This window comes from Pleurodeles waltl, chromosome 2_2 (assembly GCF_031143425.1).
Source record: "Pleurodeles waltl isolate 20211129_DDA chromosome 2_2, aPleWal1.hap1.20221129, whole genome shotgun sequence".
In the NCBI taxonomy this organism is placed as follows: Eukaryota; Metazoa; Chordata; class Amphibia; order Caudata; family Salamandridae; genus Pleurodeles; species Pleurodeles waltl.
Genome location: NC_090439.1, coordinates 788,331,444 through 788,346,311, shown reverse-complemented (window position 1 = coordinate 788,346,311; position 14,868 = coordinate 788,331,444).

Genomic DNA, 14,868 nt, shown 5'->3' with positions numbered 1-14,868 from the left:
GGAACACAAATGAAGCACAAATTTTGTTTCATATGATCAAAACAAACCATTACACTAGGTGAAGCAATTTCCACACATTTGTGTCTGTGCACTGTATAGTTTATTAGTAAAAATGTACATCTGTGCAAATGTAAAGGTAATTTCAACTGAAAATGTGTTGTCTGTAATGGCAGTGTACTACCACGCCATGAATACTCCACTCTATGCCACTCCACTCTACACTGCACCATTCCATATCACTGCATTTGACAGCACTCCACTTTACACCACAGCACTGTACTCTGCACCACTCCACTCATGCCACTGCACTCTATGCCACTTTACGCTGCACCTCTCTTCTCTACCCTGTACCACTCTACTCTATGCTAATGAACTCTTTGTCACAATACTGTACACCATTGCACTCTTTGCCACTGCAATGTAGATCATATTCAGTCTTTGCCACACCAATCTACTATGCACAACTCAACCGCACACCAATGTACTCTGTGGCACTCTGTAAGATTGCACTCTGCGCCATTGCCCTCTTGCCAATGCATTTTACTCTTCAACACTCAACTCTATGCCCCTTCATTCTACACCAATGCAGTAAATGCCCTCTACACCACTACATTATACACCACTTTACTCTAGGCCATTACACTCTATGCTACTCTACGCAGCTACCCTGCAACACTCCACTCTATGCCACTTCACTCTACTCTATGTCACCGAACTCTACACCATTCTACACCACTCCGCACCACTCCACGCCACTGCACTCTATACCACTCTGCTCCTAACCCCTGTGCTCTATGCCAATGCACTCTACACAACTGCACTCTGTCACTGCACTCTACACCACCGCACTCTACTTTGCATCGCTGTACTCTATGCTACTGCTCTGTATGCCACTCTACTCCACTCTACGCCCCCACACTCTGACACTTGACTCTGCAACACCGCACTCTCTGCCACTGAACTCTATGCCACTCTGCTCTACACTACTCCACTCAATGCTACTCCACTCTATGGCACTGCACTCTACAGCACTATATTCTACTCTGCACCACTCTATGCTACTCTACTCTGCAGCACTCTATGCCACTGCACTCTGTCACTTGACTCTACTCTGCACTCTTTGCCACTCGATTCTACTCTGTGCAACTGCCCTCTGCATCACTCAACATCACTCCATTCTGCACCACTCTACTCTACGCCACTGCACTCTACTCTGCACCACTCTACTCTGTGCTACTCTACTCTGGGCCACTCCACTCTGCTCCACTCCACGCTACTCCACTTTGTCTCACTCCACTCTCCGCCACTCCACTCTGCACCACTGCACTCTCCCATACACCACTCTAATCTATGCCACTGCATTTATGACATTGCATTGTATGCTGCTGAATTTAATGTCACTGCACTCTATGGCACTATACTCTGCAACACTCTACGCCAGTCTACTCTACACCAGTCCACTCTACTCTGTCGCACCAGTGAATGCCAGTCTACGTGACTCCACACTATGCCACTTCAATTCACAACACTCTCTGCCACTCCACTCTACAACACTCTACTCTACTCTTTGCCCTTAAACTCAACAACACTCCATGCAACTCTCCTCTGTGTCACTAACTTTTAGCCATGCTGAACAGCATCCATGCTGGTGTACAGCATGGCTAAAACACACTGGCAAAGCCAATAGCTCTTGCATTGGCAAGACCTATTGGATTTGCCAGTGCTTGTTCTATAACTGGTATCAAGATCTCATTTTGAGGTGTTAGTGACATGAAGCAGCTCAGCATAAGATCTTCAGAGTGGCATCAAGCCAGCAGTGTGGAGTACTGTGTGAAGAAACAGTGATGACAAAACAATTAAATGTCCAAGTACAGTAGTCAATGATTTACAGGAGAGAAAAAAATAAGCACTGAGAGAAAAAAAGAAGTGTTAAGAGTATGTGATGCCTATAATTAAACAAGTGGGGAATGATGCACAGTCTGGGTCGAGCTGAGAAAGCCTAAGAACATGTGTGCTTAGTGGATACGTATGGTGCCCTTCTCTGGGTGAATCTCTATTGATGTGAGCCGGCGTTGAATAGTGCCTTTGAACCATGGGCATCAGCAGTTTTAAAAATCATTGTGCCACCTTTTCTAAACAAAGGCAGCTGGGTATCGGATACTGCCTTGGCTAGGGTTTATTGGAGACTTGCCTAAGTTGACTAGCATGGCTTAGTAATGGTACCCAGAGCCTAGAGAGAGTGTAGATTAGTTGTGATGAAGGAATCATTACAAACGAGGCTGGAAAAAGCTGCAAGACTTGCCTATAGTAAAGTGGATGAGATGGAGGAATAGGCTGAGAGGAGGAAAGAACAACAAGAGAGTAAAGAGAAACAGGAAGACAGCAAGGGAGTGATAGTGGGAGGGAAAAGAGAGGGAGAGAATAGTATAATTGTGTTTAGGAGCGAGAGAGATCATGGGGTAGCAGTGACAGAACGAACAGAAGCAAGCAAGAGTGAATGGTTTACTCTTGTTTAGATTGTTTCCCTGAGCACCCGTATCACAGAGGCACCTGGGTTGGTAAGTGAAAGTGATCCCTTCTTTGAAGCACTGGAAGCTGCTGGGGCACAAAGTGCAGTCCCTGGGTCAGCAATGGTCTCATAGTAAGTGGGTGGACGGGTCCAGGTGCTGGCACGGTGCTTTCTGTCTGCCTGACATGGTCCAACTGACCAATAGGGCAATCCGGTAGTGCCTAATAGGCTGGTCTCACAGACCAATTTGTGGGCCTGTTTTGTGGCCAGGTGGGACGAATTTTTTTTGTTGATTCTCTGACTTAAGACAAACATTCCCTGCAGCAAACACAAATGCATGTAGTTTCCCATACTTTGCAAAATACTCATACAGCTTTTCTTTGCAAGTTCAAAACTGGTCTGATTTGTAAATGGTGGCCACTTTCCAACCTTGCAGCTAGAGGCCTGATGGGTCTCCATGAGTCTGTTTCCTTGCTCCTCAGGGTGTAGTGTCATGCAAGTTTTATAAGGGAACCCTTTCGGCTCCCAACGGACCGGAATGTTGGGGTTCACAGGTACACAGAGGAATAAAGATGCGATTTACAGCTCTGTGTGTGGGTAGTCATTGGGGGTACCCAGACTGGGGAAAACGCTACACATTGATCCCAGGCAAGGAGAAAAAGACCTCATCAGAAAGCCACCCCTCTTCACTGTGTCAAAATTAGCTGACTTCCTTTCAGCACCACACGGTGAAACTGAGAATGTGAAGAAACGCTAGCGGGAATGCACAGAGCTCGGTGTCAACAGGCAATCTTATGTAATGGTGAGAGTCAATAAAGACACACAAGTCAATAAGGCAAAAACCCTGAGGCACGTCTCTTTGGCTGCAAAGTAGGTGGAAGTTCTGGAACAAATGGTGTATCTGAACATGGACTTGCACTGAAATTGGCTCCTTCGAGTACGCATGTTGCTGTAATTATTTCTGTAATTTCAACAACCTGTTGGAAATTGTAATCGTTTTAATGCGTGTTCTCTCTAGTTGCTGAATAAGTGAAGGACGTAAAGGCATAATGCTCGCTTCTGAGCCTTGATATAGAATTATATGGAGCAGCCCTGTTAAATGTGACTCGAAGCTGGAAGGCCAATGGATCTCCATCATATAACTGTGTTACCTCTGCAATTAAATTTGTACGTTGGGCCCATTCACAAAGATTTTGTTGTAACTCATCCTTCTATTACTCCTGGCTTACCCCTGATTTCCGGGAGTACTACAAGAATAAGTCACTCGTACACATGACACAATCTTTGTTAATCTAGCCATTTGAATTCGTTTTTTACTCCTGCTTTTTTATACAAAACAGAATAGAAGCGATAAATCGTTATGTTGATACCAAGTGGCGAAGGTAGCGTGTGTGTTTTGGTGTTATTCTTTCTACAGAAAACTGTATGTTAAAATTATGTAAAGAAAAATTGCAAAATTGATCTATTGTTTCATAAAAATCGTTATTATTGACTTTGTTAAATGCGTTTTGTATTTCATATAATTTATAGTGGTCGGTAGCTCCATTTAAAATAAACTTTTAAAAGTGAAGTACGAGCTATATATGTATAAAAAGAAAAAGAAAACTGTAAGCTTATTAAATCCAACTATATGGGTAACTTGGTTCAGCAAATAACTTGTGCCCCATTCTTTTGACAATTTTTGCTCTGCCCTCCTGTTCACCCATTCTTTCGTCTAATCACATCACACTTTATAGTTACCCGCATAAAATAAGTTCACAACAGGTCACTGAACATTGCGTGGTATTCGTTAGTGTCTTGGGGCTGTGCTTCTTTCTTTCCAGCGCTTCATTTCAAGGTATTGAATTCTACAGTCTTGTGAAACCTGCCGCGCCCTGTGTGGCGTGCAGTGCCTAACCCACGCCCCGCGGGTACGTCTTGAGGTACTCGTGGTAATATTCATCTAAACGGATATCTCTGGACAGTTTTTTTTACCCAACCCTGCTGTGGCATGTGAGAGCCGCCTTTCCTTTCTTCAAAGTCTTACCTCTTGCTGCTTACATTGGTGACTTGCCTGACCGGATGTCCCTTCAGAGGTGCGGCTACCTTGCGCGCCGACGTGCCAGATTTTATCACGCCCGGGACTGCAAGGGTTTCTGTTTTTAGCATCGGGAGGCTGACTCATCAACCATACTCTTAAGCACAAGAAGAAATAATATGTCAGAAGGCAATCATTTCCAGCCTCTAGCACAGCATTAGTAAGAAACTCCCTGTAGCTTGAGGGCCAACCTAAGGAAACAAGCAGTGGCAAAGCCAATAGGTCTCCCCTGTGCCAGAGCTATATGCTTTGGCAATGTGCTTTAGCCATGTTGTACACCAGTAAGGCTGTGTTCAGCATGGCTTAAAGTTAGTGGCGTGGAGTGTCGTAGAATGGAGTGGAGTTTTGTACAGTGAGATAGAGTGGTGTAGAGTGGAGGAATGTGGCATAGAGTAGAGTGTCGAGTGGAGTGTTGTATAGTGGAGTGGCATAGAGTGGAGTGGCGTACAGTGGAGTGGAGTGGCATAGAGCAGAGTGGCATAGAGTGGAGTGGCTTAGAATGGCAAAGAGTGGAATGGCGTACAGCGAAACTGAGTGGATTCGACTGGAGTGGACTATAGTGTAGTGGGTTAGATTGAATTAAAGTGGAGTGGAGGGTATTTTAGTGAAATGGATTGGAGTAAAGTGAAATAGAGTGGAGAGGATTGGAGTGGAAAGGATTACAGTGGATTGGAATGGAGTCAATTGGAGTGGATTAGGATGGAGTGGATTAGAGTGGGGTGAAATGGAAAAGGGTGGAGTGGATTAGAGTGGACTAGACTGGAGTGGATTAGGGTAGAGTTGATTAAAATGGAGTAGATTGTAGTGGGTTAGCGTGGAGTGTACTGGAGTGAATTAGAGTAGATTAGAGTTGAGTGGATTGGAGTGGATTAGGGTGGAGTGGTTAGGGTGAAGTTGAATAGAGTGGAGTGGATTAGAATGGAATGGATTAGAGTGGAGTGGAATGGAGTGGATTAGAGTGGAATGGCTAGAGTGTCAAAAGCATAGGGTTGTGCTGTTGTGTTGTGTGCACTTCAAAGAAAAGCACTGGGGGACTGCTACTGCCACCCCTCTGTGGCAAGTGATATAAATGAGGTAAACGTGCTTGTTAATATAAGATGATTAAAACAACCAACATCATTGCAGGACTTCAATTGCCAGTGTGTGTTACAAACAGGGTGGACACTTTTTCACATGCCTTTAGCTCCAGCACTACTGGTGAGGCACATGTCTCAGCATGAATGTTACTGCAGCGATGTCAAGTGTTGTCAGGTGACAGAGCATGTGTTAATCAGAATATGTATCTTTACTGTGAAAATGATCCCCAGTTTTCATGTTTGAAAAGAGCGTGTCTGAAAATCAGTAAGTGTACATCACTGTGTAAACATATCCGGCTACATAACGTAGGCTCTACAAACTTGCAGCCTATGTACACCAGGAGAAAAACATGTCGGCAGAACACTTTTTCCCTATGTATTAACAACAGCATATTAACCAAAACGACATAAGGGAACACAAATGGGCAAGTGAGGAGGTGGATAAAGAAACAAAGACAATGGAAACAGTATCTGAATCACAGCAGGATCAGCGAAGGGACACTAATTAAGGTGATTACATTTGTGATTGCTTCATGCTCCAGCAAAACAGGAAGTGATGCCAGGGCACCCACTGGCCAATTAGGAGGCAACAAAGAAGAGTGACAACCCAACAAATGGTAAGCAATGGGCGCACTGCAAGCCCCTCATTGTACACAATAGTGTCTCTCAAGGGAGAGCACATGCACTAGTACATACTGCTCACACAGGCTCGACCCTAAAAACACAAATGGAATATTTAGAAATTCTTAATGCAATGTCTTCACTTAGGAACGGCGATCAAGCTTCAAATTTGTCAGGAAGTTGCATAGTGAAACCAGTGATTCTGAGCTTATTTAAAGTTGTGTCAAAGTAATCCTAATGCATGTTTTATTGCTTCCTTTGACGGGGTTTGCATGCAAGGCGTGTTAGACCACATAAGAGCTGCTTTTTACATTCTTCCTCTGCGTGTAAAGGGCAGATGATTCGTGTCACCGGATTTGCCTGTAAAACCTGTCATCTCTATGGAGCACGTAATCACCGCTCAGGTGGTTTCAGGATGCTTGCGCATACTGATTTCTTTTGTTATGTAACAGTGAGTCACAGTTTATGATGTCATCTGTTGCTGTGACCGGAAAACGTGGATTGTCTGGAGGTTTGTGCGGCCCTTCTTAAATAGCTGGAATGCATGAAGGTGCCCGTGTGATGCAACATATGACTAAGTGCCCTTTCGTACACGAGAACTGGTAGAGAAGCAGCTTTTTGAGGGAAAAGGGAGAATCTAAATGTGAACTTGCGAAAGTCAGGTGGCTGTGGATATTCTAACCTGGCACTTTCTAAAGGAAGAAGCTGTGGGAGAGCAGCCTGGGGGTGCTTCTTGATTATTTGAGGAGTAAGTATAGCTTGTCTGCCTTGTGCCTACAGCTGGGTTTATCCTATTTTACTTAGATTTTACTAGAAAGAACCATTATCAATAATGCCCCTATAAGAACCTTAGAAGAGCCCTGCTGCTCCTCTACACAATGCACCCCTTGTGTTTACTTGCTACACCACACTCCAGCACGTCAGAAGCACACCAACTAGTCGACTCTTCGCCATAAACCAAAGCAATATCACACTGCACTATCACACACTGTTCTTCTCCTCCACTGCAAAATACCCACTTACATCACTAGACTGCTAGCCCACACTAGTTCACTGCCACTCCCACACCACCTGAACACCCCCATATCAGATTACCACTTCCGGTATCATACTACCACCCCACCACCAGTCTTAACCATAGCATAGCATGCCCACCTCCACCGGAGCAACACTAACACGAAGACTGCAATACCTCCACCCATAACTACACTACCACTGTCCACCGAAATACACTTTCACCCTAAGCGCCATACTAGCAATCTACATTACCAAAAACAGCACCGAACTGCCAGTACATATTACTGAATAAATCCATGTGCCATTACTACCCTCAAAAGCTGTACTACCACATCACCCTTCTACCACCCAGGAGCAATGCCCTGCACTTCTATAGCCTCTTACCACCATCATACTACTGCTAAACAACACTTTCACTCCACCCCACCACATTGTAACCCATGGCACATGTCTCAGCATTACACTGGCACACCAGCCCCTCACTATCATTCTCCACCACCTTTGGTTCCATCATTAGACACACCACCACACTACCATTCCAACAGCAGCACAATACAGCTACTGCAGAAACAACCTGGGTACTGTACAACTTTCCTGATCAATATACTGCAACTCCTCAGAACGTCAATACCAAAGCCCTGGACGGCCTTACCACTCACCAGGACTGTAATGGCACCTACAGGACCACACAAATAAACTAACTCCACTACTGTAAATCCACAACTGTTGCTCCAGTACAGCACTCCCTCTCCACTGCTGCCACTGACCTATCACTCCACACCACTGCACTGTACCTGCACAAAACTCAATCATCCACTGCCTTTCATCATAATGTAGTACTGAATGATTTTAATACATTGTTCAGCACATAGGCTGTCAAGATGTCAGAAACATAGAATTTCAGACATGACCATATCATACTTTGTAGGCCACAACATATAGTGGTACATCGCCACCATTGCATTGCATGATGCTGAAGTTAACATCTTATTTGCAGGCTCAAGTTAGGATCTTACTTGGGCAGCATCTTATTAGCAGTTGCATAATACAAAACACATTGTTTACTTAACATTATATAATTCATACTACTGAATTTAATCAGATTTTGGATTGTCATACTATGGGTATTGTTTTTTCAAATACTGCACATACCCTTATACGGTCCACAAGGACTTAGCCTGAGTGAAGCAGCTAAGCCACCCACAATATTCACGTTGATATTAATAAATAGAATACTCATCTTCACAACTTGCATGTAATATTTGTGAGCTGAGCAACATTTGTCACAAGTGGGTAACCTTTACTGCAAACACAATCCTAGATCTGAGAAAATAAGCACACTTGTCTTGAAAGAAAATCACATTGGTTCACACATAGTTATGTTTCCTACCAAAGACATCACATCCCCCTACAATGTCAATAGATTATTTAGCCTGAGAGAAGCAACGTTTCAAACATATGCCACTTCTGCCACCCTCCAGCAAAAGCAATCCTATGGCGTTTCAGATGAATAAGTAAGCATCCATTTTCTCCTGAAGATCAATGTGGCTCTCAAATATTAATATTGATATTCGAAAATGGAGCACTCTTCTACACTACCCATATGTAAATTGGTTCAGCCAAGCAACATTTGTCACCACAGGTAGCACCAGGTTGGTGACACACCTTCAATGTATTCCTATGCAATTACATTGGAACAAGTAGCCATATTTGTCTGATAGGAAGATCACAATAGCTCACAAATAGTTATTATGTTATTTGGAATGAGACACATCTCCCTGCACAGAAGATTTTATCTGAGACAGCAAGTTTGCAACCACAAAATGTGCCAAGTCTGCCACCCTCCCGTCAATTCATTCCTATGGCACTATAGAAGAATAAACATTCCTTCTCTCATCAAGATCGACTTGGTTCCCACATATTCACATTGATATTAATAAATGGAGAGCCATTCTACACACTACCCATATGTAAATTGTCTGAGTCAAGCAACCTTTGTCACAGCAGGTGGCACCAGGTGGGTGACTCTCTCTTCAGTGCATTCCTATGCAGTTATATCCAAATAAGTAATCATACTTGTCCTATTGTTACAAATAATGAATAAATAACCATTTATTCCTCCTTAAATATTAACTTGGCTCATAAATATTCATATTGATATTAACAGTACTAGCACCATTGTACACTACCTGAATGCAAATGTCTGAGCTGAGCAACATTTGTCCTATGCAGTTACGTATGAGTAAATAACCATCATTGTCATCATATAGGTTTTAAAATATTTATGTTGTTTTGGGAAACACAGCACTTTGCACTGCAAGGTCTATGGCTTGGCTCAATAATATTCATATTGATTTGGCCACTGCTGTACAATGACTAAATGGAAATCACCTGAGCAGGGCAAAATTTGTCATAAAAGTGACACCAGATTGGCGACCCCCCCTTCAATGCAATTCTAAGCAGTTGAATATGAATACGTAATCATACTTCTGCTAGAGCAAAATAAAACTGGCTCACAAATATGTATCACTTTTAAAAAGCCAGCAAATGCCCTACAAGATCCATGAGGATTTAGCCTGAGCCAAAGAACCTTTCCATCAAAAATGGATCAATTGTGCCACCCTCAAACCAATGCAGCAAATGCCTGTTAAATCAGTTCTTCTGAGTTCACGAAAGTTTCATTTCTAAATGACTTCTAGTACTACTGCTTTTCTCGTTTGAATAGCAACATTGAACTTCGAAAGACCCAAGATTCATGTGGTCTTACCCAGCTAGTTTTACCCTGAAGATAGATTTTAGCATGCAGTAAGGCACTAATGGCCTCATTTTGAATTTGGCGTAGTGGTAATTCTGTCAGAAATTTGACAGATATCCTGTCTGCCCTATTAAAAGTGTGTTATATCCTATGTCTTTTGTAATAAGGTGGGAAGAATGTCAGTCATGTTTAGGATAGAGTAACCCGTCCACCACACTCTAAATTCTATTTGCTCTGCCTTTAAATACAAACCCTTCCTTTTATCTGCAAAGTTTGATGCTTAATTCTCCATTTCTGACTGAGAAATCAACACCATCTCCTTTGCTTCCAGGTTTTCTGAAATGTATTGCTTCTCAATCCAAGCTGGGAAACTAATCCCATAAAATGAGTTTGAGCATCAAGCGGCCACTCCTGGTACTGTACTGGTGCATCCTATTTTTTCCCAAATTAATTAGTCCTATGCCCAGAGACTATCCCTCTTCAATACCTGATATCTATTCGTTGCACCTGTTTTGTGTTTGTATGTCTCCTCCTTATATTAAAAGAACTGGTTATCAAAAATGGTTTTGTCAAAATTGTATTACTCAAACTCCAGTACATGTAGTTCCATTTCAAAGTGATCAAAAAGTAAATGATTGTAAATCAAAGATATACCCAGTAGTTAAACTTCAGTGCCTCATTACAATACTTTCCCAGGGAGGAGAAGGCCTTGGCCATCCTGCATCCTAAGGGATTGACGGAATTCCTAGGGAAGCGGAGTCTGGTAAGTTACAACACAAAAAACTGTCACAAAGCTGCAATGTCATGCATGCTCACAGCTCAGGTTTTGCAACGGTGTTGTTCATTGACTTTAAAAACATTCAATACCCAGAGTATCTGAGATATAAGGCTGTCAATGTGTTTTGTTTGACCTAACATCACAGCTACCAGCTACCAAGGCCCATCACATGCCGTGAATTACCTGACTGCAATGCCCAATAGCCCTTGTTTCTGCAACCCAACCACAAGCCCAGTGTTCACTTGCCCCATTACATCTGTTAGTGAACTCTCAAATTAAGTTTACTCACTTGGGAGTATACTATTTGTCATGTGTCGGCAAGTAGAGGGAGTGATCTGACTGCAACTCCTAGGAAGCCCTGTTTGTGTAACCCCAACCACCAACCCAGTGTTCACTTGCCCAAATACAGTGAACTCTCCAATTAAGTTTACTTACCTGGGAGTATACCATTTGTCAAGTGATGGGAAGTAGAGGGAGGGGGTCTTGACTGCAAAGCACAATAGACCCTATTTCTATAACCCCAACCACCAGCCCAGTGTTCACTTGCCCCAATACATCTGTTAGTGAACACTCAAAGTTTACTCACCTGGGAGTATACCATTCGTCAACATCACAGGCAACAACTCCCACCCTCCAACCTGTGTACCTCGCCCTGTTTCAACCATCTTGTGACCCCCAGTCCTGGATCCTGAGGTGCAACCCAACACTCCTGACACTGAGGGTCCAGGACCCAGTTGAAGAGGGCACCCTGTGCCAAAGGCACATGCTCGTGGAGGTAGGGTACGTGGGAGGGATGCTGTGGTCCAATGCAATAAGGACACTGGGGCTCCTGTCGACCAGGAAACCATCAGCCATGTTGTGGGGGTCACCAGGAGCCCCAAGGCGTGATGGGCCAGGTGTTGACTGAGCTCCAAGAAATGAACCAGCTGCAGTGGGACATGACCCAAAAAATAGATGACCACAATTCAAACATAGGCACCCTAACAGGGGTGCTGAGGGACATCCACACAACTCTGAGCAATGCTCTTCAGCAACCACCCACCCACCCTGTCCTGTGGGCCAAATAACTCAAGGCCAAGTACATCTGAAGCAGCCACAGGAAGGGAGGGCCAGCCAGAGGCACAACCACCCTCAGATACCCCTGCCTCTGCAGCAGCTGCCCCCCCTTGAGAGCAGGGACACCCATGAAGAATCCAGGAGGTGCAGGGACATCCACACAACTCTGAGCAATGCTCTTCAGCAACCACCCACCCACCCTGTCCTGTGGGCCAAATAACTCAAGGCCAAGTACATCTGAAGCAGCCACAGGAAGGGAGGGCCAGCCAGAGGCACAACCACCCTCAGATACCCCTGCCTCTGCAGCAGCTGCCCCCCCTTAAGAGCAGGGACACCCATGAAGAATCCAGGAGGTGCAGATGGGCAAGGCACCCACCACTGCCAGCAAGAAACCTCTTCCTTAATGTCCTCCTTTGTGTGTCACACATACACTTAGTAGACTGATCCTGAACCACATTCCAGTTCCAATGGAGTACTCTGGACTTTGGACTTCCAATGATTTCATTGACCATGAATGACCCCTTCGCTGTACATTTTTGTTTCTTTCTGTCCCAATTTTTTTTTCTGTAGTAGCATTGTAATAAACTCACCTGTCACAAACTCATTGTTTGCTGTCTTAAAATTCACATTTAGCTATGTAGATATGTAAGCTCTTGTGAACCATACAATGAAGATACAAGCTACTTGTGCCAGCAGGGATAACTTGCATGTACAATGTGTCCAGCTCAGCATTACAGCCATTACACACCATTACATTATTCAGCACGTAGGCTGTCAAGATGTCAGAAACATAGACTTTCAGACATGACCATATCAGACTGTGTAGGCAACAACATATACTGGAACATACCCCCAGAACACAGTATGAATGTTAAATAGGCAACAATGGATATGGCTGATGTCATCAGATGGAGTCATATGCCCTAGATTTCAAAAGGAAGCCCACCTCATATAATGCAACACAGAGACAGATGGCAGTACACATCCAGTGCTACTGTATCTGGTGGTATGACACCAACAAATGTCAGTGATGTTTCACAGGCACTTTGGCCTACAATGATGAAACACATTAACAGCTACAAACAGTTCAGCCAAAAAGAGTGTTCAACCAAAGTGAAGGGGAACTGACATGATTTGGCCTACAACATTTTTAATGACCTCATAATGACACACATGAAGCATCATGGCCACCACAAAACAACGAGCAAGTGTAATGGAGTCTTCTGCACTTCCATCCTATCACCCTGCAAGCTGTCTTGACACAGCTCTTCTACACCCAAAGTCTGTGAAATATATTCCTAGTAACAATCCATGTCCACTTTGTAAATCCCATCAGTATGATATACCTGCCGATGTCAGAACTCTGAAAGGCCCAAATGAAGATCTTATGGTGAAGGTACCTGAACAAAGAACAAAACATGGAGTATAGTTATAAAACCATATATATGACACAAGTCAGATAGCAAACATCTGGGGATCAAAGTCCATTAGAAAAATCTGACACAAACAAAGCAATATCATCAATTGTGAATGTCAAAAGCGTCCTCATCAAACACCCTTTGGCACAATTTGTATGAGCATCAGCTCCCTAGCTATTTCCAAAAATATACTCAACACATTATCACAACTACAGTTCATTGTACAGTCAAAGTAATGACATCTTATTACATACCTACACTCATGAGGAGAAGTTGTCAATGAGATCTTGTCGCAAGTCAGCATCTTCCTCTTCACCACTATCACATCTTAGTTTTTGGCATTTCAGGATTCTCACCCAGTGGCACTGGACACTCCCCAACCTCTGGGATTTACAGGATATTCCTCTGCAGGGTGATGGTATGGAGCATGCAGCATGCCACCTTGATCTGACACACCTTCCCGGGTGAGTAAAGGAGGGCTCCCCAGTCTTGTCCAGACAGCGAAATCTGGCCTTCAGGAGCCCAAAAGCCTGCTGCTCTGTCCACTGTGTTATTCCATGGGCCTCATTCAAGCGGACTCTCCCCCTCATTGAAGTGGACTTTCCTTGGCATAGTTGGATTCGTCAGTGGTATCAACAACCAAGGACGGTTTGAATATGCTGAGTCTCCTATTTTGGAATGAGACATAAGTACCACAATGAGTCACTTACTTCATGATTGTAACACCTGACACTGCACACACAAAATCTGGACAGACATGACTTACCAACAAGCCAGGTTTTCTCTGTTTGCAGTTGTGACATCAGCTGGGGTATGGTGCTGTTCCGCATTACAACGGAATCATGGGCAAAACATGGAAACCGGGCACAGACGTTTGCGATGTAGAGTTCTGACAAGCAGACAATTTGCATGTTGATAGAATAGAAGTGCTTCCTGTTGTGGTAGACTTGTTCACTGGCCTGGGGTGGCACCAAGGCAATATGTGTGCAATCTCTGGCTCCCACCACATGTGGGAGGCGACGAAACCCAAAGAAGTCAGCCTTCACATTGGGTAAATCTTCACGTCTGGGGAACATGATATAGCTGTCAATATGTTTCATCATTGCTGATAGCAAGTCTCTTAACACACCACTGAACATGGGTTGGGACATACTACTAGATATGGCCACTGTATATTGGAAGGACCCTGTGGATAGGAAGTGTAATACTGCCATGGCTTTAACAATGGATGGTATGCATGTTGGATTTGTGTTTTCAGGATCAGATCTAGCTTCAAATGACAACATAAATACACAATAGTTTGCCTATTAAGACAGAACTGTTGGATGATGTGAAGCTTTTCCATTGTTTGAAGGTCTGGCAATGGATCGTATACTGGAGCTTGCCACATCCTCTCTCTCTCAGGGTTCCTATCTGTGAAATTATATAAATTGGAGCATTAGTCACTGCTACATACATGATGAATAGGACCAAAATCATGTGATAAAGCATTAGTGACTGGAAAAACATTACACCCATTACTCATCAAAGCTATCCACTACATAAGGGCCGAATGTGAGCC